Raw genomic sequence first — 24619 nt, 5'->3', positions numbered from 1 at the left:
TAGCATTTTTCTTCCTAAAATAATAAAAGCCCTAATAAAAAGAAGATGAAAAGTAGCGAATTAAAAGCCATTAAGGACTGGAAATAGTTGTGATTCTATCCCTTTGGTATCTTTTATTATGTATTAAAAATAGTCAGAAGAGAAGAAAAGACCAGGAACACAGCAGCGCAACACTGTTATCCATTACTAACATTTTTGCTTTGTCTTTCTCACTGTTGTTTATAGTAATTAATATGGCAGATACAGTGTACTTCCTTGAGTACTTCTTACAGATCCCATCCTTCTTCCTCCCTTCCGATCTGTGAATAACATTTCCAGGAAAATTTGTTTTGTGGGAGGTGACTCAAAGGTCAAAAGCTTTGGCAGAGTCGAGTTAGGTCTTCAGATCCTATGGTACAAAGAGAGCCAACTCTAGAGAGTTGTCTTCACATATGCGCCGTAGCACAGGAGTAGTGGTATTCTCGCATACATGTGCACATACACAATCATGAATAAACGAAAGAATGAATAAGTCAAACAACTTGTCATTAAAACTATCAAAAGGAGTGACTGTTGACACGGCGCGACTCACAGTCTCTGAGGATTTGCAAGGACAGTCCAGGATTCTGACTTCAGTGTCTATTATTATGTTGTATATTTTAGTGTTTAATTTATTTTATTGTATCTGATCAACCACTGCTTTATTGAATGTATCCATCTGCATCCATGGATCTTTATTCATTATTTTGTAAAATGTGAATTTCACTATATGATATGCTACAGCTTATCATTCTTTGCTTTTGATGGGCACTGAGATTCTTTTTTTTTTATTAAATTATAAAAGTTTCCATTTCAGCCCCTCCTCCTACCACCTCCCCACCCCCCCCCCCCCCACTCCCTCTCCTCCTCCCTCTCCATCCCCCAGAGCAGTCAGGGTTTCCTGCCCTGTGGGAAGCCCAAGCTCCTCCCCCCTCCCTCCAGGTCCAGGGAAGGTGAGAGTCCAAACAGACTGGAGCGCCAAAATCCAGTATATGCAGAGGAAGCAAGTCCCAGTGTCATTGTCAACGGCCCTTCAAAAAGGCTCCGGGCCAGCCACATTTAGAGAATCTGGCTGGATCACGTCCTCGCTCAGTCCCAGTCCAACAGGCCTTGGTGAACTCCCATTATATCAGTCCCCCTGTATCAGTGGGTGCTCGTATCCCTCGCAGTCCTGATTACTTTTTTTATTTTCTTCATCATTCTGTTCCCCATTTGGACTGTGGAGTGCTCAGTTCGGTGTTCCAATATGGGTCTCCATCCGTATTGCCATACAACGTCGAATGAAGGTTTCCTGGGGCACTGAGATTCTTTATTCTCCCCCTTTTCATTGCTGCTGCGGTGTGCATCTTGCACATTGTATGTTGTGCTTTGCATTTCTCTAGGGAACACAGGCCTTTCTGCACACAATTGTAAGCCCTGCACTGGGAAGACTGAAAATCAAATGGGCATTAATTTATGGAAGCATATTCAAATTTGCCAGCGGTTATTAAAATAACAAGATTGATTAGACATATGAAAATTAAAAGATTTTTCCTCTATACTACATAGGTAAGTAGTTTGAAATTTCAAATTACTGATTATTTGTAAGGCCATGAAAAGGAGCGTCACTAGTGGGTTTAGACACTAATGCAGCTAATTTGAATTATTACAACTACTCTGGAGTATAATTTATTAATGTTTGATTCAATTTATGATGCACAATGTGACCCTGCTATATTCCCTTGAGAAATTCTGTCTCTATTCTAATTAACTTATTTGCTTGCTTAAGACAGGGCCTCTCTGTTACTGTCCATTTATTGGGTTTATTTTCTTAGACAGTTAAAGTGGTAAAAGTTAGGAGAAAAATCTCAAGTGCAATAGGTAGCAGGAGGAAAAATCTCAGCTAAAGTAGACAGAATCAGAAAGGCTTTTATGAGAGGCGGGGAAACATACACACAGAGCAAGGCACACAGAGGAAGCCTGTCAGCAGAGTAAAGCCTAAAGCCTGTGCTCTGGGAGCCTAAGGCCTAGGCTCTGGAAGACTGAGGCTTTCAAGGGTCTTTGAGGACCTACATTCCAAATTTGGGATTCATTAAGTTTGAACAAAGGAAGGAAGGTTGATAGGACCTCAACTTTGAGGTAAACATGCCCTGGTCTGATTTGAGTTTCTCAGACTGGTTCAGGGGTTTTCCACTAGCATCTGGTCTTTAGTTTAAGACCTCAGCTTTTGTTTCAGCTCAGGAGAATATGAAAGAAGCCTCAGGTTTGCCATGTTGGAAGTTTACCACTTTTACTACCTAGCTATGGTCTCTCTCCTATCAGTGATCTCTCTACCTTCTGGTCCCTCATCTGTATGTATCCCAGACTGGCCTGGAATTCAGTATGTACCCCAGGGGAGCCTTGAGCGCACAGCAATCCTCCTGGCTCAACCTCCCTTGGTGTTGGGATTATAGTTGTGCAATGACACAAGCACATGGTGCTTGTTATCTATTATGGTTTCCCTTTTGTATCTTGGATAGCTATTGATTTATAGAGCTTATTACACATTTTATATAAATCTTTTGCTACATATGCTTTAAATATTTTCTCCTGATTTTAAAATACTATATTATACTTTCATTTTAGATTCTAAGGAATAAATTGCATTTTTTTCTCTATGTATTTGCATAGTTTGCATCATGATAAATCATTATTATGAAATCACAAAGACAGTTTCACAAAAAGTTTTGGGCTTTGGTTTTACAGTTATGCTGAATTTGTAGGTTTTCCTCACACAATGGTCTGGCACCATATGCTATGTAGTTCATTCTGTCCCGACAGATATGTAATACTACTTATATTGTGTATTTGAGGTCTGTTTTGTGCTTCCCTGGTTGGTTTCAGGCAGTTCACAAGCAGTCCATATATCTAGAAATAAGTATTTCTGGCCTATAGGACGATTTTGGCAGCTAGATAAAAGCCAACATTCCTCAGAAATTTGTGACACCAGTACCTATTTGTTAGAATGAATCCTTTTCTTTACCTCTGGCAGAAGGGACATACGGCTACCTATGGTACCTATCAACATACCAAAGCCCATTCTGGCCTCCAGGATGCCTCAGTATCACAAGTATTTGTTATAGATCTCAAAGTCCATGCTAGTAGTCTGTTCTCACCTTTCCAGACTTCCCTACTGGTTGATACCTTTTTGTTCTCTTCATTATGGTGTGGTGGTTTGAAAGAAAATAGCCCTAAGGGAGTGACACTATTAGGAGGTGTGGCTTTGTTGAAGTAGGTGTGGTCTTGTTGGAGGAAGTATGTCACTGTGGACGCGGGTTTTGAGGTCTCTTGTGCTCAAGCTTTGCTCAGTGTGATACTTCATCTACTTCCTGTTGCCTGCATGTCAAGATGTAGCAGATCCTCCTCCAGCATCATGTCTGCCTGCACATAACCATGCTCCCCACCATGATGATAATGAACTGAATCTCTGAACTGTAAGCGAGCCACCCCAGTTAAATGCTTTCCTTTGTAAGAGTTGCCATGATCATGGTGTCTCTTCACAACAATAGAAACCCTGAGACACATGGTAAGGTTCCCCTCACCTTGCACTTGCTATTCTCGCTATGCTTTTTTCTGTTCTCTGTCCCCTCCACACTATTCCCACCCCCCTTCTCTCTCACACACACACACATGGAGAGGAAGAGAGATAGCTCATGTCCAGTTTGCTGACCATGTCAGTATTTTTCTTTCCTCTCTGCTCTGAACTCTTCCAGATGCCTCTGACTGTTCTCTCTCTCTCTCTCTCTCTCTCTCTCTCTCTTTCTCTCTCTCTCTCTCTCTGATTTACAGGAAAAACCTTAACCATATTACGGAGTGGTAATGTTGGCAGTTTCCTTACTGAGTCTCTTCACATACCGTTACCTGTGGATGTTCTATTCCTACAGTACTATCATACATTGTTACCTGAGTTCTGCAAAACCAACTCCTCTCATTTGTTTTAATCCCCTATACTTATATTGTTGTCTTTCTTCCTGACTCTTTGATATTTCATGTAAATTTTAAAACCAATTTAAAAAGTTTCTCTCACACACAATATCTTTATTAAGTAATTGTGATTGTACTAATTAAGGCTGGGGTGTACCTTAGTCATAGAGCATTCAAGTGATTAAGGCCTATAAGGTACTAAATTCAATCCGCAGCACCTGCCCCCGCACTGCGTGGCCTTTAAGGATTTTAAGCATTACATTAGCAGTGTTGTCATCTTTGTGACACCAATCCTTCTCATTCAAGGATATGGTACAAGTTCTCCTTGTTTTTAGTAAAGTTTTATTCTCCCCCCCCCCCCAGGATTATATATATTTTGTTAGATTCCTTCATTCATGTATTGTAATTTGCTGATTACATAAATGAATACAATCAATATTTCCCTATTGGTATTTTAACCAACACTATAGTAATGTCATTGAAACTGGAAGGTCACAACCTATGCCCCAAACCAGGTTTGGCCACCTTTCTTCAATAAGACAATCAGAAGAGTCTAGTAGTATAGTGGTATATTATTTGTATTTTAATAAATAAAGCTTGTCTGAAGATCAGAATGCAAAGCATCCACACTAGTCAGCCATACAGGCCAGGCAGTGGTGGCACACACCACTAATCCCAACAGCCATACCAGTTTGCCATGGAGGCCAAGCAGTGGTGGTGCATACCTTTAATCCCAGTACTAGAGAGGACTATAAGACAAGAGGGGACAGTTCTCAGTCTAAGTCTAAGGATTTGTGGAAACAGAATCTTGCCCATTTTTGGTCTGAGATAGAGGTAAGAGCCAATGGCTGATTGCTTTGCTTTTCTAATCTTATGATTCGTGTTACATAGTAGTAGAAAACAGAAAAGGGGGGTGGTATTCAATGTGGCCACATTGGCATGAGGACAAAGAGATTCAGTGAATCCCTACCCCATATTTTTTGAGGTTCCTGGTCAAGATTAAAGTTTAAACAGAGGGCCAATGCTTTGCATACCAATGCTGTCTTGTTCAAGATGGGGTCCTGCCAACTATGGATCTACCATTGTCTGGGTTTTGGTCTCCTCTTTTGAAGTAGTTACTTGGTTAATTGAACTATGTGAAATCTTTTTCCTGGAAATGAGTTCCCTCTCTGGCTGGTGCCCTGTTCTCCTCTCAGCATGAGCTTCCTGGGAAAATTCCTTTTTCTTTAGGGTCAAAGGTTTTTTTTTTTTTTAAAAAAAGATTCATTTATTTATGTATATGAGTGCTCTCTTTTCATGTATATCTGCATGACAGAAGAGGGTATCAGACCAAGAGGGCATCAGATCCCATTGTAGATGGTTTTTGAGCCTCCATGGAGGTGCTGGGAATTGAACTCAGAACCTCTGGAAGAACAGGCAATGTGCTTAAATGCTGAGTCATCGCTCTAGCTCCATGGGGTCAGTTTTTCAATAGTCTGATAATTAGATTGAGAGATACAATTATTTCTTTAGATCACCTTCATTTCTATCAGGCTTACTATAGTTACTATTAGCTTGTAATCATTACTATTTACCTACTAGTTCATTTTATGGATCCATTCATAAGAGTTGAATGTGATTGTTTATTTTTCAAACTCTTATGTAGCTTAACTTTAGAGATTATGTCTTTCAATTTCAAAGTGTTTATTTAGAAGTGTGTATATATGTTCCAGTTCTCTGGAGAAATTCTTTCTGCTCTCAACTCTCTCCATTTCCCCTTCTATTTGTTAAATACCACAGCTATTCCTGGGATTCTCTCTCTTGTCCACCGCTCAGACTCTAATCTTCATATTCTTTCCAGAGTTATTACAACTTGAGCCTGAGACCTAGTAGTAGTCCTGATAAACCAGATTAGACCAACTGTCCTCAACAAGTCAATCTAATAGGTACTAGGAAAAAGCAGAACAAGGAGATTATTTATCTATTCAGTGTGGCCACATTGGGAAGAGGAATAAAGAGATCCAGTAGTTTCCTACCTCATGGTGCATCTTTGGGATCTTGACATGAAATTTATGCTTAAGTACAAGGATGGAAGTACGCAGAGCTAGGCAGTCGCAGTCAAGGTGTAGTTCTGTCCCTCGTTGACCCATCATGGTCTGAGCTCCCATCTCTCCTGCACAGTGGTCTGGCAAGTTGCCAATGTCAAAAGCGAGGCCATGGCCACTCCAAGGTATGGTTGAGGGGAAGGTTTCTTTTGTAGATATGAGCGCTAGTACAGCCAGAGGCATCTGCAAGAGCACAGAACAGGGGAAATCATAGACTCAACAGGTCAGCAGAGTGAACTAGGCCTTGAGAGTTGGGTGGAGTAAGAGAAGAGAGGAAAATGGGAGAGATAGGGGAGGGGGAACAGGGGCGAACCAAGAGAGCACATGGCAAAAATACTGAGGTTATATAGGTTATATGAAAATCGGGGGGGTTGAAGCCCATACGATGGAGAAGTTTAGGGTAGAGGACAGGGTGAAAAAAGCTGAGAAGAGCTGCAGGCACTGAGTGAGCCTGCAAGCCAGCAAATATTCTGGTATGCTAATAACCATGTGCCTTGAGTTTCGTTTGGACCTGTGAAATCTCTTTCTGAAGACTAGTTCCTCTTCTAGCTGGCACTAGTCTTTAGCCTTTTTCTTCTGCCAAATTGCAGGAGATTCCTGGGGGAAATTCCAATTGTGTGTGTGTGTTTTGGGGGGAGGTGCGGGGACCACTGTTTCAGTAGTCTGGTAGCCAACTGGTGGGACACAAATGTCTCTTTTCAAATATTCTCATTCCTGCCAGGGAAATTTCAATATACTGGAACTTTATACCTCTTTTCACAGGCTTGACAGATATCATAAACCATCCTGAGGGCAAAATCACCTGCGTGCTGGAGCTGTCCGAAGTTCCTGCTGAGACTCTTCCTTCCATTTATTAATCTATCTAGGTTAAGTTTTGCTATACTTATACCTCTTTACTATGTTTAAAAATAGACTGAATTTACTCTTGTAATCTTTGTGTTCCTAACTTCCTGAGCTATACCATATTATTTGCCACCTTTTAAATCCTTCTCTGATTTGTGTGTGGAAAGAATTTACTTAAAATGGTGAAGCAACAGAATCCCTCCGTTTTCCTTTTGCTGTCATAGTACCAGGGACAGGGGCCCTGCAAATGCTCTGACAGTGAGTTCTGTCTTTAGCCTCAGGTTTTGATACATGGTTTCCACTTTCATTCTGTGCTAAATTCATGACTAATTTCCTATTTTTAGCCAGCAAGTCAGTTAGAAAATGTGATTTTTTTGTCCAAATCAATATATTAAAACTTTCAAAAATCTAGCTTTGAAACCTTCCTTATATTTTGATAGTAAATGTCTCATTTTTATTGGTCATAGAGTATATAATACAAGGAAGTTAATACACAGATGAGATCCTTACATTACTAAATATATACATAGCCTTTCCGGTAGCACAGTTTCACATCTTTTTTTGTTTTTTATAGCAATACACTTAGATAGATGACAAGTTTATGTTCTCCTTACTGTCTGCTATTCCCATAGCAAATTTTGAACCTTTCTACCTTTGCTAAAGTTTCTCGTTCCCTTCTCACATTACAAGAATATTTAACAGGACTAGAACCTGAAGTGAAAATTTAGTAAAATAGAAGCCTCTAGACTCTCTCCTGGGTCTTATTAAAATAAGGTAGTAGGTGCTATTGCTAAAGTGCTCCAAGACTCCACTGCTTTAAATTGAAGTTCTCTCACACATGTCTCAAGGCTCTATAGATTTAGTTGTTACTACACGGTACTGGATGTATATTAGCAAATCAGAATGTTCTACAAATCTAAATATGAATGAATCTTATCCTAACAGCCAGTCTTATTTATCTTGTTTAAAGGGCCTTACAATGAGTTTGGTGGTTTTAGCCCCCATTTAGTTTGTATTGTATCAAAAAAAAATCTGACAAAGCATTTTCATGGGATTCCAGAATGAAATCAGTCTTTTCGTTGTTGTTTTTGCATTTTGCTTCTATCTTTGATGCTTTTAATGTGAAGCAGAAACTATTCATTGGATGCAAGCAAATGGAGAGGATCACATTTCAAAATCTAAAAACTTTCCAGCTGCCACTGAGTCATATTTAAGTCCTAAATAATTCCATATATAGCATAAAAATTTAGAAGATTTGAGAGAGTAGTTACTTTTCCTTAAGAAATGCTCAGTTTGTCCAGTAAATAACTGCATTGGCCACTAGTGAGGTTGTTTTGTGTGTTGGGGGGAGTAATTGTGATTTATATTATGGTGATCAGATTTTGGATATTTAGCTTCCAGAAGCAACAGTCCTCTTAAACTTTTTATGTTACAGAAAGACAGTATTTTCTGTTATCTGCATATAGTGAATAATTCATATTTTAATTCATGTGAAGATGCTGGGCAACAAGAAATATTAAGTCTTTAGGAAAAGATCTCGAGAAGATGAGACCAAGTTCCAGCTTGCCTAAGAATCTAAAGTGTTAGAGTTTTCCTTGTGAACAACCCTCAAGCTTTTTGTATTTGGTATATTTCCATATTTTGTACATTGTGCATTTGGAATTTGAGATTTGGTTTTTCATAGAAACAATTATATTTGATTACTGCTTGAGGTGAACCTGCAAAAGTTACTGTTTAATTCAGATGTGACTGAAATATTGTTGCAGTTTTATGTTAACCCTTTTTCTCTTTATAAAGTTTATTTAAGCATATGAACATCTTTAAAATATATTGGACCCTCAGCATCCCAAACAGCCTGACCCATATATAAGCAAGCATCTGGGACTTTGTACACTGCTTAATTCCCCAAGGTTACCCTTGAAATTGGCTATCAATGGGAGAGAAGGAGGTTCCCTGAATCCCAAGTCACACTGATACTCTGGAGACGTCAATTTCTCCTTTTTTCCACTCTCATGAGTTAAAAATGCACTTCTCATCAAGAGGAGGAGAGAGAATGGAGCAGACATTGGAGGCCCATGGATCAGCTCCTAATGTCAGTGATCCACTCAAACACCAGATGGAACCTGGCTGGCAGCAGCTGGGAGCAGGGGAACTGGCCTCTTTTCATCAGTCATGCTGAAGACTGGAGTGAGGGCTCCCACAGAGTTCCTCTAGCGATTGTCCTGGTAAGATGAGTGGGAAGCGGGAAGGCTAAATCCACTGCAGTAAAAAACCAATTGATCTACATACTAGGCAACAAAATACAGGCTGGGGAATTCTGTTAGCCAGATATTTGTGTTTTTAAACAGAAAAAAAATTAGAAGGAAAACGGAATCCAAAGATTGGAAGAGGCTTAAAAGACATCTAGTTTTTAACAGTGGGAAAATGAAAGCAAAATTTAAAAATTCTCTAGAGATGTGTTAATACCTATAGGCACAAAAAGTTTTTCTAACCACTTTAGATTCTTTCAAATTTTCACACAGTGTAATACGATCATGCTCACTACTCCCTGTGATGACTCCCAGATCCATACCCACTTCCCTGTCTGCCCCCAACTTCTCTCTCTCTCTCTCTCTCTCTCTCTCTCTCTCTCTCTCTCTCTCTCTCATAACCACAAGCCCAATTTTTACTGCCCATATTCTACTGGGTACAGGGCCATCAGCTGAACCATGGTCAACTTACAAGGATCCACACCCTTGAAAACCTAACTCTTCCCCTCCCAGAAAGCCATCAACTGTCTTGACCTTCTCTGCTGGTGGAGGCCAATTAGCCTCTTCCTCTTCTGTGCTGGAGTCTTGACTGGTTTGACCTTGTGCAGGTCTTGTACAGGCCGCCACAGCTGTCGGGGTATCATGAGTACAGTGGTCTTGTCATGACCACAGAACATTTTCACTCTGGTACTCTCTGACATCTGATTCTTACAGTCTTTCTGCCTCCTCTTCTACAATGGTCCCTGAGCTGTGGTGTGTGTTAGATGTGTCATTTATGATGAGCATCATTTACTTCACTGACATTTATTCTCTCCACTTTGACCAGTTGGGAGTTTCTGCATTAACAACTGACTGTCCATTGCACAAAAAATTTCCCTGATGAGCTCTGAGAATTATGCCCATTTAGCAGAATAATTGTAGTAGGTGCGTTCCTGAGGCTTATAAGCACCTCAGACATGGGTTCTTGGTTAAGTTTATACTACGAAGCATGTGTTTCCTCCTGTGGAGTGGGCCTTATATTCAATTAGAAAGAGGTTGGTTATCTCCCAAGCATTCTGTCCCTATTGGACCCATGAACTTATCTTTCCAGACTGGTTACTCTTATAGTTTATGGTGTTATAAGGCCAATCAGCCTCCCTGCCTTTGTTCAGACTGACCAACTCTAAATTATGGGTGGTGATTCCTTCAAAGTGCCCCTAAGACCCCCAGCTCTCCAGGAGAAGCTGGGATTCGGCTTCCTCGAGTCTTGCCTCTGCTTTGCAGGTTTATTCTATCTGTGTGCTTGTTGTATATGTGTGTTTCCTCGCCCCTAATAAAAGCCTTTACCTGTTGATTTTCTCGTTTGCTGTTTGCTGTGTTTGAGATTTTCCCTCCTTGCTACCTGTCATACTTGAGACTTTCCTGACTTTTCATTCTTTAACTGGAGAAGAAAAGAAACCCAATCGAACCCCTAGAAAGTAACAATGGCAATATCCCGTGTTCTTTGGGGGGGGCGGTCCTTAGTATACCTCTGGCCAACAAGTCTAGGGGAGGTATCCCACACCTGAGCCAAACTTTTTATTTGGAAACCTATGGATTCTGGAATGAGCACAATGCTCTGTGTGGGGTAGATAACTCCAATTAAACCCTTTTAAATGAATATATATCCATATATATGAAGCTTATGAAATACTAAATACTATGGCTTTTTCATGCATCCTTAGTGTTACTCTGCCCCCCGCCGCCGTAACCTCTTCTGCTCCAGGCTCCCCTTATCTCTGTTCCGACCTAAACCTCTCTCCCCATTATTCCTCCTTCCCTCTTCTTATCACCTGTGTCCAACCCTCTTCCTTCTCCCTCCTCCACCAATGGTCCCTTTCTGGTTTCCTCGATTCTATAAGAACACCAAATTAAGCACACAAATCTAAACTATTTTTTAAAGCAAAGCATTAGTTACTGTAATCGAGGCAATGATCGTGTATGGATAAGGGTGGAGGTTTTGAACTGGCGAGTACACGTAGATGGAGCTTCTAAGATGATCAAATGCCCCTAATGTTTCTGTTTTTGACTTGATAATAGTTACATGGTCATTGCTTTATTGGAAAATTTATTAAGTCATTTGTGTGTTTTTTCCTTACATGTTTTTCTTAATAATAAGAAATGTTAAACCACGGAGGCAAAGCAACTGCTGGCATGGTTACTGATAAAGGAACGGAGAGGAAAAAGCATTGGCATCAGAACAGATAGCTGGGAAGTTACAGCAGTGACAGAAGAGTACGGGGAGGGATTCAAAGCTTGAAAAGAATAAGGTCATTTGCCAAGCATCTTGCAGCACAATTCAGGGCTGAAAGCCTTGTCCCTCGCTAAAGGAGCATGCACGGAGTATGCTTATGGAGGGACAGCTCCAGAAGTTTTATGGTGCTAGAAACAAGTGTTTCATGGGATGCTTTGCTCCTTTTCCAAAGAAGAATAATATTGCTAACCCTCCTTAAAATATTATGATGTGCCTGGCCATGGTGGGTGACACATGCCTTTAATCCCAGCACTCAGGAGGCAGAGGCAGGTGGATCTCTGTGAGTTTGAGGCCCAGCCTGGGCTACAGAATGAGTTCCAGGACAGGCTCCAAAGGTACACAGGGAAATTCTGTGTTGAAAAAAATATGAATTAACAAGATGCAGTCTGCTGTTTAACCCAAATCTTAACATTATGAGTCTAATTGACATAGGATTTCAAGTCAAGAAACACCCAATAAAATGACAAGAGGTTAAAATAGGCAACCCGAAAGTCAGTAGCATATTAAGGTACAAGTAGGCAGTCAGCAATAGGGACTTAACTGTAGGGCTGGATTCAAGGTCAAGGCCGTACTTGGGACAGAACAAAACAAATCTCTGATTTCAGAGCAACTGAGGTAGCAGGCAAATTAATCAAACGGGAACTCAGAACAGAGTTGCCAAAGTAGGCAACCAGTAATTTGATATGGGGAAAGGCACGGTGTTATCACAGGGTCACCAGCCAAGTTGATTCCATGGAGCCACCTGAGTCACAGAAAGCAGACTCCTTCATTTCTCTTTAATGAAGTGACAAGCTTTGTTCTAGACTCAGAGTTTTGGGCTCCTAGTCTCTCTAGGAGCGGGATGTGCTAATCAAATACTCCCAGTTCTAATAAGACAATACAAATAATTGTGTTACAATTATGTGTTTTTTCTAGCTTTTATAATGAAACTTATTTTTTTTAAAGTCAGAAACCTCTTTCGACTGCCTCTCATCAGGCCTGGAATGTCTGAGTACCTCACTTTTCTTTTTATAATATTAAGATGGATGAGGAGGTTTCAGTTTGTATTAACCCGATACCTGCATTTAAAAGTGCCCCTTCATGACTAGGAAGCACAGTTAGATCTAGTTAGGAAAGGGAAATAGAAGCAATAGTTATCGATGAATGGTGGGGGTCTGGAACATGATAATCAAATGGAGGGAAGAGAGAGACAGCTAAAATGAATGGACATTTGAGGGGTAGTGTGGAAACCTAATACGGTAGAAGCTTCCTAAACATATACATATATGAAGGCAATCTAAGTGAAAGTACCAAATAATGGAGGAGATAGAGCTCCAACCATCTTTTTGCCAAATGAAGTTTGCAGCCTTGGGAATGGGATAAATCTAATTGAGTGTTTGGCCAAACGGAACCCATGGGAATGCTCAAAGAACCCAGGCTGTTGCCAAGCTGTAGATTGCTATCCACAAATTGATGGCAAGATCCCATTGTTTAAGACAACACCCACACAATATATTGAACATGAAGAAGTCAAGCTGGTGCCTGCATAGACCCTTCACACCTATGTTTTAGTGTCTTTGGTACAGAAAGGTATTCTGCATGCTACCAAAGGAGAAACATAAACACCTACCTAGCCACAAACCCTTTCACCTTCAATACATCCTGCCTGCAAAATATGCTCATGCAGTGGTGACCACAGAGCTTGTGAGAGTGACCAGCGAATACCTAATTTGTCCTAAGGCCCACTCCAGGAAATGGAAACCATTGTCTGTCACTGCTTGGGTGACCATGAACCTGAGCCGAAATAGTCTGGGAACATAGGTTAAAACCCAATACTATTGTTCTAAAAAAAGTTAGGAATAAAATGACTCCTAATGACATAGGCTAGTAGTCATAGGTCAGTGCCATGCTCAGCCATCATCAGAGAAACTTCCTCCCGCAGCAGATGGGAACAAATACAGAGACCCACAGCCAGACACTGCATAGAGAGTAAGAGACCTTAGAACACTCAGCTCTGTTTGGGATGTCTGCATCAAATCCCTCCACCCTGGGCTCGGGGAACCCTGGGGAAGAGGACGCAAAAAGAGTGTAAGAGCCAGAGGGCATGGAGGGCATGGGGAGAACAAGATCCTCCAAATTAACATGGGCAAAGCTCATAGGAGCTCACAGAGACTGAAGCAGCGTGCACAGGGCCTGCGTGGGTCTGCATCAAGTCCGCTTCATATATTATGGCTTCCATTTTAGTGTTTTAATGGGATTTCTGAGTGTGTGGATGAGCTGGTCTCCGTTTCTTCTGCCTTTTGGGCTCTTTTCGTTCTATTTATTTGTTTTTCCTGAATCCAATGAGTTAGTTTTTTATTTCATATTATATTTTCTTATTTTGTTTTGTTTTCTAATGAGAGACAGGGGGTAATGAATCCAGATAGAAGGGGAGGTGGTGAGGAACTGGGGTTAGTAAAGAGAGGGGAACCATAATCAATTTGTATACTATGTGAGAAAAACCCCATTTTCAATAAAAGAAAAAAAAGTGTCTCTTCTGCCTTTAGCCTAATGACTTTAGTATCCACTGACGATTATTACCTAACCTCACTCGTGATTTCATTTAGCTTGGAGATCTGTGTTTTTCCAGTATTGTCATTTCTCTGGAATTTACTATCTAGAATTCTTTTGTTAAGAAAAGCGTTTGTTAATGAGCTCTATGACTACTGTGAAATAGCATTGTTTTTATTGGAAAGGCAGAACAAAATGCTTGGTTGCTGCCTTTCATTTAACAATTTTCTCTACAACTAAAAATCCCTAACTGTGACTCATGTTTTTGCATCATCTCATTATAAATGAATGAATCTGTATGTATTTGATATTTCAGTGCATCATAGTGAGTTTTCATTTTGATACTCAAATTGTTCCATGTCAGGCCAAGGGAAATTTTCCCAAATTGGTTCCCAAGCCTTTTGACATGACCATGATAGCCGTTGGCAGCTTGTTTGATTTCTAGAAAAAAAGGGATTGCTGGATCATCTAATATAGTCCCCCACCAGCCAATAATTTGTTCCAGTGACTCTGGTTTTATTTGAAGATTACAATTTTGTGTGCCAGAGGTGCCTATTATTAAATAAGTACTCTTTACTTCTAAGTATTGTCAAGGATCAGAGTTAGTAATCACTCTTTTTCCTTCAAAAGGGAAAGTTTATATTGATATTTCTGATTCAAATTTGATTACAGGACTTTTTATTTTTTTAAAAAAGTATCATTTTTAATTATGCATATGTATATGTGTGGTATGTGCATGTAAGTAGAGGTGAGTGTGGAACCAAGTAGAGGGCACCAGGTTTCTTGGAGCTGAACTTACAGGTGGTTGTAAGCCACCCAAAATGGGTATTGAGAAACAAACTCAGGTCCTGTGTAAGAGTGCTACATGCTCTTAACTACTGGAATCATCTTCCAGTCCAGGTGTTTATGTATTTGAGTTTGTATTTGTAACTCCTGTTTCTTGTTTTGAACATCTTGGCTCTAATAACATTAGCATGCAATTGCTTCAAGGTTAAACACAATAATATTACCATTAATAAAATTACTGAACACAGGTAAATTGTTTAGTCATGTTCTATGTTTTTACTGCACACTAAGTAAGTGATATAAAGTCAAAGTTTTACATTTTAAAGTTAAGTTGAAATAACGCTTTTTTTCTATGTGGGTTTGCCATCAACTTGATGTAAAGTTAGTCTCTTTTGTTTCATTTTGCTTTGCCTTGTTATGGATTGTTCTATTTTTGGTGAATTTTGTTCCAAATTCAAACTATATAATCATGTAAGGTGAAAAAAGTCATAATTGTAACATGAAGGGCCTGCTTGGCAAGGGTTTCTGTCTTGCCCCGGTACCCACAGTCATTAGGTCCCAGAGAAAATCACATAGAGAGTCTACATTAGGTTATAAACTGTTTGGCCCATTAGCTCAGGCTTCATATTGCTCTTATAACTTATATTAACCCATTATTCTTATCTATGTTAGCCACATGGCTCAGTACCTTTTTCAGTGGGGCAGGTCATATCCTGCTTCTTCAATGATCTGGGCAGTACTGGAGAAAGAGCTTCCTTCTTCCCAGAATTCCCCTGTTCTCATCGCCCTGCCTCTACTTCCCGTCTGGTTGACCTGCCTATACTTCCTGCCTGGCTAATCAATGTTTATTTAAAAGATGATTGAGATTGACAGACTACAGACAATTTTCCCACACCACATAATCTCTTTGAAATGAGGCTGGGGTATGCAGGCACAGTTGTGTGATTCTGGTGTTTGTGACACGAAGACAGCCTACTATGGAGTGATAGTCCCTATGGAGCTGGAGTTGAAGGTTGCTGTGAGCCTCCTGATGTGAGTGCTGGGAACTAAACTCAGTGATACAATTATTTATTATTATTATTAATTTATTTTATGTGCATGTGCACCATATGTATTTCTGGTACTGTTTAGGTCAGAAGAAGGTGTTAGATCCCCTAGAACTGGAGTTGCAAGTGGTTGCGAACCAGCATGTGTGTGCTGGGAATTGAACCCAGGTCTACAGGAACAGCATGTGTTCTTAACCACAGAGCTATCTCTGCAGCTCTAGATATTCTTAACAGTTGATCTGTCTCTCTTGGCTTACATTTTGAGTACATTTGTTCTCTTGTGCAATAAGTATTTATTGAGCCATAATAGGTACTAGGCACTAGTCACTTGCTGACTTTGTTACTTCTGTTACTTTATTTTTGTTTCTTAGCTTTCTTTGAGCTTAAAATATTTTTTTTGAGATGGGAAAAGTTTCTGTTTATAAATGCAAACATTTCTCACAATAGAAACTTGTAATTAACAAATGAATGCCATTTAATTGTCTAACCTATAAGCTGGATTAATCATATTCCCTAAGTAGGTAGTTCTATTGTAGTGGAGTTCGTACATTTTGACTTAACAGTCCAACAAAATAGTAGAAAAAGGGAGACACACGGAGTTGCATGTTTTGTGTGTGTAGATGTTTAAAAAGAGACAACGGCCACAATAAAATGAAGAACTTTCAGTACCCTGAAAATAAAGAGGAAGTATCCTTAATAAAAGAAAGGCATTCATAGCAAACAGATCTTTATACTCATAAAACCTTTTTTTTTTCATTAAACTCTTTTTGTGTGTTTTGCAAAAAATTTTCTGTGCTGCGAAAACATTCTTATGGTGCAGTCCCAGGTGTGGGTTAGCATGTGCCTATCACCATTTTATAAAGACACTGCATTTTATCCTGATTTGTGTGTCCACTGTGCAAGGCCACAAGGACCAGCTCCAAGGAATATCAATGCCTGTGAAGGGTCGTCCTTGGAGTTAGTGTGTTTTAGCCGAAGAGTTGCTCCAACTGATGAAATCGTGTGCTGCACTCCAAACGATACTGGTGAAGTGAAAATGACTTTGTATGTAGCGAAATATTTCTAGCCCAGATTTATACATGATAAAAGGGATATAGAAAAGTTATGTGAGTTGATGTCCTCAGTAGTCAGTAAAAGAGACAAGACTAGAACATGACCCTTGACGTTTCGAACTGTGTAACCACTCAATTACAATTAGAAATTGGGGCAGATGAACTGTTTATTGTTTTTCCAACAGCTTTGTTAATTACTGTCACAGTGCAACTTTTCACACAATTATGCACGAGTTTATACTCTAGTCCCAGATGGAAATGAACTTTATTCTTGTTACATTTAAAAGTGTGTGTGTGTGAGTGTGTGTGTGTGTGTGTGTAAATGGTTGTGGGGGGGCATACATGAAGGCAACCTGGAGTATTTGGTCCTTGCCTTCCACCTCGTTTGAGGCAGGGTCTCTTGTTTGCCATTGTGCCTTCTTGTGTCTAGCTGGCTAGTTCCCGGGGAAGTCTTAAGTCGCTGACTGCCATCTCTTCCCACAGGAGTGCTGCAATTACAGATGTGCACCTCCACATCAGGCTTGGACTTGAGTTCTAAGGCTCCAACTCAGGTTGCCAGGCTTGCAGGGTACATGGTTTTACTCACCGAGTTATCTTTCTGTCTCCCTCCCCACTTTCTATTTGTTTGTAGACTAAGCACACATTTTGCTTCAGTTCTGAAGAAGAAAATGAGTTCCAGCATTGTTCTCCCAAAGTCACACGTAATAGAAATGTAAGGTACATAGATACTTGGGGTCTTGAAAATGAACAATTTCTCCCCTAAACTTACTAATTCAAACTGGGTTAGTTACTTTTGCTGTGAGATCCAATTTTTTTTAAAAAAATTTTTAATTAGTGCACAAAATAATAGGTTTCACCATGGTATTTCATACATAATTTATTTTGTGCATCTTCTGCCCACTTCTTCTCTTCCTAAGATTTTTTTTTATTTAATTACTTTATGTCTTTTGCCTTCTATTTTGAAAGACCCAGCTGGCCTTGAACTCTTGCTTCCTGCTTCCAACCTCTCTTATATTAGAATTAAAGGCATCTATCACCACACCTGGTTAGAACTACCTGACTCTCTGGGTCTTCTGACCTACAGGCCAATAGCAAATCAATCCAGGGCACTGTGAAGTTAACAAGTTCTTCCGGAAGTGCTGTGCACAGTGTAAAACTGTAGTTAGATTGGGTGTTGAAAACACTTTGCCCAGGAGCAGGATCACTTTGTTTTATTATAATTTTGTTCAGGCTTTTCTCTACCTTAAAAATTTGGGAAATTTGCAAGGAGCCATATTAGATTATAAAGCACATTATAGATTATCACACTGTAATTTCTAGTCCTATGAGATTACTACAAAATATAATCTCATTTGAAGAGAAGGTTGAAGATGAAAACATACAATTGCGAGTGGTCTGGACTCCTGGGGCTGCCCTTTGCTGATCTTAGATGCTAACTCCTACACCCTACAACCTAAATTCTCATCCGCAGAGAATGTGGTTCCTTTAAGACTAGCATGGGGACTACCAGAGAAGACCTAAGCTGAAAATCACGCCAAGATCTGTAGACCTTGTTGGCACAAGCTCTTTCTCTTGGCAGAATACCTCTGGGTTCCTGAATGTCAGTGGCTGACTGCCTTGCTGTGGGATTCCTTTTGTGTACACTGCAGCACTGTCCCCCAAGTTCCCTTGAGTAGTCTGCGTGATCCACTAAAGGGCTGCTCGTTTAGTTTATCTTGTAATCTGTCGACTCTTCAAGCATATCCACTCTTTTTCTATTTCACTTTAATTTCTCTGGCATCATTCCCAGTCATTTTGGCCCAGCAGATGCCAGCCACAGCTTGTATTTACCATGTCAGTTTCAGTATCTTCTGTCTCCCTTTTACCCTGAAACAGAAACCCAGGGAAAACATAAATAAATCTTTTTAGCTTCACTGACTCTTAGTCACTTGCTTTTAGTTGACATTAAAAGTAACTAATTTTTAAGGTCACACAGTTGAGCAACATGCTGTTAGTGTCTACTAGCTTTGCTGAAGATAACACCTCTGGCGTGTAGGTTATAATGATAAGGGTTGTCTATGTTTTTTTTTCCCCATAGGCTTGAAGGTTGCTTCTGTCCAAAGCATTGACTTTTACCTGGGCCTATACAGATGTCCATGGGTGACTAGCACAAGGTGGTAACTGTGCTCTCTCCTGCGCGTAGATATGCTGCTACTCACTTAAGGAATGCTTATCTGGAGCTGGCAATTTAAGACTGATGTACTCCAAACTTCCCCAATCTCTCCTTTTCTCCTTCAAGATACCAAGATAAGGACATCGAAGATGTTTTCAAGATGTACAGTGGCATTATCACCTTGTAATTACAAGTTTGACAGCCATTAGTTTCCTCTTCCAGAGTAGCAGCTAGAAATTCCCAGCCATCGGGTGTTGTGGGAACTCATTCTGCCAATAGTTTTGTGTTACCTGCCTTAGGGTGTGGCTTCTGTCTGTGAATGCTGCCTCTTATAAGGAAGAGGAGGGGTCTCACTAATGCTCTTGCTCTAGCTTGGCATGGCATGGCAGGAGGCCCAACGGGGGTGGGGTGGCATGCAGAGTTGGAATGGGATTGGCGGCAGCTTCAGGCTGAGTATATCTGTGAGTTTGTCCTTAATTGCACCTCTTAATAAATCGGTTTTTCATGTCTTTGTGAGTTCACTCATCAATCAGGTTCCAAAATAAACCCCACACCCCCAAACTAAGGACAAAAGGAACCTGATTCTTACGATGATCTAAGATGGTCTTTTCAGGTTAGATACTAGTCTACCATAGTGGTTTTGCTGCTTTATCAAATATATCTTTCCACAAAGAAAAGCTTCAACAATTTTCCCCCAGTTCTTTGGGCCCTGGCCCCTTTTCTTGTAACAAGTACATGGTGCTGGGCTAGGTAGTGGTTCTACCTCTTAAAGCTACATCTATTTTCTAGTCTTGAGCTTTATATAATCACCCACCAGGTGAATTACAATGGATTATTCATCTCATTCCCATTCATTGGCATTTATTTATATGCATTTATTCATTTAATATTGATTTAGTGCTTACTCCTAGTCACTTTGATAGGCTGTTAAGACAAATCATTTATTTATAACCATTCATTCATTTAATATTAAGTGTTTATTGTTAGTCACTTTGATAGGCCATTAAAAAGAACCAGTGATCAACATAGCCCTGGTGCCTATTCTCATGGAGTTTAAAACTTAGCAGTGAAAAAAAGAAAGAAAGAAAAATTAGTAATGGAGACAATAATCATTAATAATCACACTAAAGATAGAGGCATGACTTCTAGCAAGTTCTGTGAAGAAAAGGAATACAGTTTCATGAAATCGTATGAAAAAAATGCAGTTTACCTGCAGGTAAAAGGCTGGGATCAGGGAAGATTTCCTTTACACAGTGGAGCTTGAGCTGAGAGTTGAGGTAGGGAATGACTGAAGAGGCAATGGTCATGTCAGGCCTGTTAGAATGCCAGGAAGACCCCTGGTAAACTGTGCAGTGTTATTGAGAACCTTGCTTGATGAGTTCTGGCATTGCTCATGGGAAGCCCCCTATCATCACTGCATATTTTGGGGATGTCAAGTAAGACATCCTGGGTATCCTGTGAACATACTATTGGTTAAACTTTTGGAAGTTTTGCAGAACCTTTCTGATCTGCAAGGTGAGATAGCCCAGGGTGCCTCCATTTAAACTTGTCTCCCCCATCTCAATGGGGACCAGTCTTCCATCAGAGCGCCATCCACAGTCTTTCACGTGGCCATGTCGCACTCTAATAGTTTTCCATATTTCACCTGGGTTCCATTCATTAAGAACACAGATGAAGCGGCTATTTGCTATGGAGGGAATAACATTTTCTTTCTAGGTTCAGGTCTCACTTCCAGGACCTAATATATTCCTGACAAGAAGACTGAAGGAGACATAGAGTGGTGGACCACATAAAGATACAGGACCTAGACCTTCCTCTCCAAGCCAAAGAGGGAAGCCAGCTGGAAAAGCCAATCTGCCCATGTTTAGATCTTGAGTTTTAGCCTCTAGAACTGTGAGAAAATGTGTGTTCTTTTATATAACGGTTGTGAAGCTTCAAAATATCCCTAATTATTAGGAACTGTATTTATGATATGGAATGCTATCTTCTGTCATGGCATGTGCCTTTGCCCTCTTTAAGGGCAAGCGGCTGTGAATATCTACAGGAGATTTGCACAGAAATGGGGAGGAGAGGTTCAGGAAGTCCCTCCCTTCTTCAAAAATAGACAGGCTGTTAATAGTTGCTGCTGCTGGTGGTGGTGGTGGTGCTGGTGGTTGTATGGTGGGGAGGTGGTGGTGGGGCTTGTGAAAGGCTCTTCCTCTTGCCTAGGATTTATAAACAGTTAATGGTTGCTAGGAAGAATAGGCTCATGAGTCGCCCCTACCCTTAGGATTTGAAGATAGTTAAAGGTTGTTGGAGGTGAGGCAGTGTTAAAGTTAAGACCCTGTCTTCTCCAAGGATTTCTACTTAGCTAACCATTGCTAGTGAGGAGGGACTCGTGAGCCTTCCCCAGGATTTATAGGCAGTTAATGGTTGCTAGGAGGAGGGGCTCAGGAGGTTCTACTGGAAGGGACATTCTTTGTTTCTTCAGTGTTATAGCCAGTCATAAATGGCCTATGTGCCTGTAAGTAACCCCAATTGTACTCTCTGGTTTAATAAGCTACACTTTGGTTAAATGATTCTTTGTTTCAGTGTTTAATGCCCTATCTTGGATGAGCAGACCTTTCTTCTTCTTCTTTCTCCAAACAAAGTTGACACAATAATTAACAAGACCAGGTTGCTGGGAATGATGTCAAGATGGACATGGTAGATATTGTGGGCTGGCAGCAAGCCCTGGCTTTCCCTTCTGCTGTCTGAAGCTGTGTGTGTGTGTGTGTGTGTGTGTGTGTGTGTGTGTGTGTGTGTAATTGAGCGTGGTTTGGGGGACAATGTTATCTTTATCACCCACCATTGCCTGCTCTAATGTTTTTCCTGGCTATAGTTTCCTCTCTTCTGCTCCAGATTAAGTTGTTAGAATTTGCAAGTGAGGCAAGACTGTCACTAGAAGTCACTTCATGCCTTTTCTTAAGATTAGCTCATATAGTTAGGGCCTGTCTTCCAGCTTTCTGAGGTCCCATTTTCCTTGGTCTGTACCTTTCTATCAGTTTATTTTTGCCATACAATTCCTTTCTAAGCCGGAACTCTTTCCCTAATTCATTGAAATATCCATCTGTTTTCAAGTTTACTTGAAATGATAACGAATTTTTGAGAAAGTGTTCAGACTCAGAGTCGGTCCAGAGAGGAAATCTCTTTCTGTTGGGGGAGAGGGCTGCTTGTTCGTTCGGGCTGCCCAGCATCAAAATAACCACACAGAAACTGTATTAATTAAATCACTGCTTGGTCCATTAGCCCTAGCTTCTTATTGGCTAACTCTTACGTATTAATTTCACCACAAGTTCGTGGCCTACCAGCAAAGTTTCTCCTGGAGTAGCTCCATGGCATCTCTCTGACCTCACCTTCTTCTTCCCAGCATTTCGTTTAGTTTTCCCGGCCTAGCTCTGTTCCCCTATAGCTCTGCTATAGGCCCAAAGTAGTTCCTTTATTAAACAATAAAAGCAACACATAGACAGAAGGACCTCCCACACCAACTTATTCACATGAGAAACCTTTGATTCAGCTATTCAGTTCTCAAGAATTAATTTTTCTTATTTATAAAATAAATATGATAACCCCCGTCTCCTGAAATTGGTGCAAAGATTACAGCAAAGGGTACATAAAAGGGACTGGCAGTGACACTCAGTAAATGTTGGTTTCCATTTATCTCTTGTATCTCTATATTGAATTTGAATTTTCTCTCCTTGGATGCCTGGTTCCCACACAGCAGTTTTCCTTTTAAAAGATGTGAGCCCTAGGAGAGCCATTTCCTTTTGTCTATTTATCCACACCCTATTTTTCTAAGGATAAGCAAAGCAAGTCTTTTCTCATATTCTTTACCTTTCATTATTCAAAAACTTAATGCATTCAAAGATTTATATAAAAGGGTTCAACACATATAGAGACATAGAACTTCTAAGGCCACAGAAGGAATAAATGGAAAACCTCATCCATTTATATAGTCACCAAATAGTTCTTGCCTATTATTGTTTCCACCATGCAAGACATAAATGCCTTAGGTCTTAATTTTTTAAGAATAGATCATTGTTGAAAATAGGATAACATACATTTTGATTTAGGTTATCAGGGTTTCAGAAGATTCTGGGACATAGCCCACTAAGAGGTAGATCTTGCTGTCTTTGTTAGCTTGGTGTTCCACTGTTATTGGTTGTTTTTACCTCCTTTACTCTTTGGCTCTTTTGAGGATTCTGCCACCCAGCTCCCAAATAAATCACATGTGGAGGCTTATTCTTTCTTATAAATGCCAGGTCTTAGCTTGGCTTGTTTCTTGACAGGTTTTCTTAACTTTGAATTATCCCTTCTATCTTTTGCCTCTGGGCTTTTACTTTCCCCTAATTCTGTGTATCTTTTCTTTCCTTTTTAACTCCCTGTCTGGCTGTGTGGCTGGCCTATGGAGTCCTCCTCTCCTCCTTTTCTCATTTATTCTTGATCTCTTTTGCTTCCCCATTCCTCTTTTTCTCCTTCTATTTATTCTCTTTGCCTGCCAGCCCCTCCAATCCTTTCTCCTGCCTTACTATTGACAATTCAGCTTTTTATTAGACCATTAGGTGTTTTAGACAGACAATGAAACACAGCTTCACAGAGTTAAACAAATGCAACATAAAAGAATGCAACACATCTTTGCATCATTAAACAAATGTTCCACAGCATAAACAAATGTAGCACATCTTAAAATAATATTCCACAACGTTCCACCTTGTTGGGGGGGGGACTGTTCTTCACTTTACTAGCCCCCAACATTTTCTAGTCATGTAACCTGGACAAGTTGTTTGACCTTAAAGATTCCTTTTCGTCATTTGTAAAACAGAACAAATGGAAGGATTTTCCTCAAAATTTTATGAGAATGAAAGTGAATTAGGCTAGCAGAGGGCCATCGGAGGGGTGAGTTTGCTTCGGGCCGTGGCAGGGTCCCGGTGAGGAGGAGCTTGGGCGTTCCCCGACCCCATAGACGCCCAGGTTGCCCTGCAGGGCTGGCTACCCCCTCCCGCCTGCCATCCCAGCTCCCATCCAGATCCTTCATCTGGCGAAGGACGGCGATACAGACGGAGACCCACATTGGAGCACTGGACTGAGCCCCCCAAGGTCCAAATGAGGAGCAGAAGGAAAGAGAACGTGAGCAAGGGAGGCAAGATCAGAGGGAACCTTCATCCGACGATGGATGGCGATACAGACGGAGACCCACATTGGAGCACCGGACTGAGCCCCCCAAGGTCCAAATGAGGAGCAGAAGGAGGAAGAACATGAAAAAGGAAATCAGGACTGCGAGGGATGCTATCACCCACTGATACAAGGGGACGGATCTAATGAGAGTTTACCAAGGCCAGTTGGACTGGGACTGAACAAGGACGTGATCTAACCAGATTCTCGGAATTTGGCCGGATTCTCTGAATGTGGCTGGCCCGAAGTCTTTCTGAAAAGCCATTGGCTGGACTTGTTTCCTCTGCATATACTGGATTTTGGGGATCCAGTCTGTTTGGATACTCACCTTCCTGGACCTGGAGGGAGGGGGGAGGAAGTTGAACTTCCCACAGGGCAGAAAACCCCCGAGTACCCTAAGGGACGGAGAGGGAGGAGGAGAGGGAGTGGGGGGAGTGGGAGGGTGTTGGGAAGAGG

This window comes from Myodes glareolus, chromosome X (assembly GCF_982192425.1).
Source record: "Myodes glareolus chromosome X, mMyoGla1.1, whole genome shotgun sequence".
In the NCBI taxonomy this organism is placed as follows: Eukaryota; Metazoa; Chordata; class Mammalia; order Rodentia; family Cricetidae; genus Myodes; species Myodes glareolus.
Note: the sequence above shows the minus strand (reverse complement) of the source record.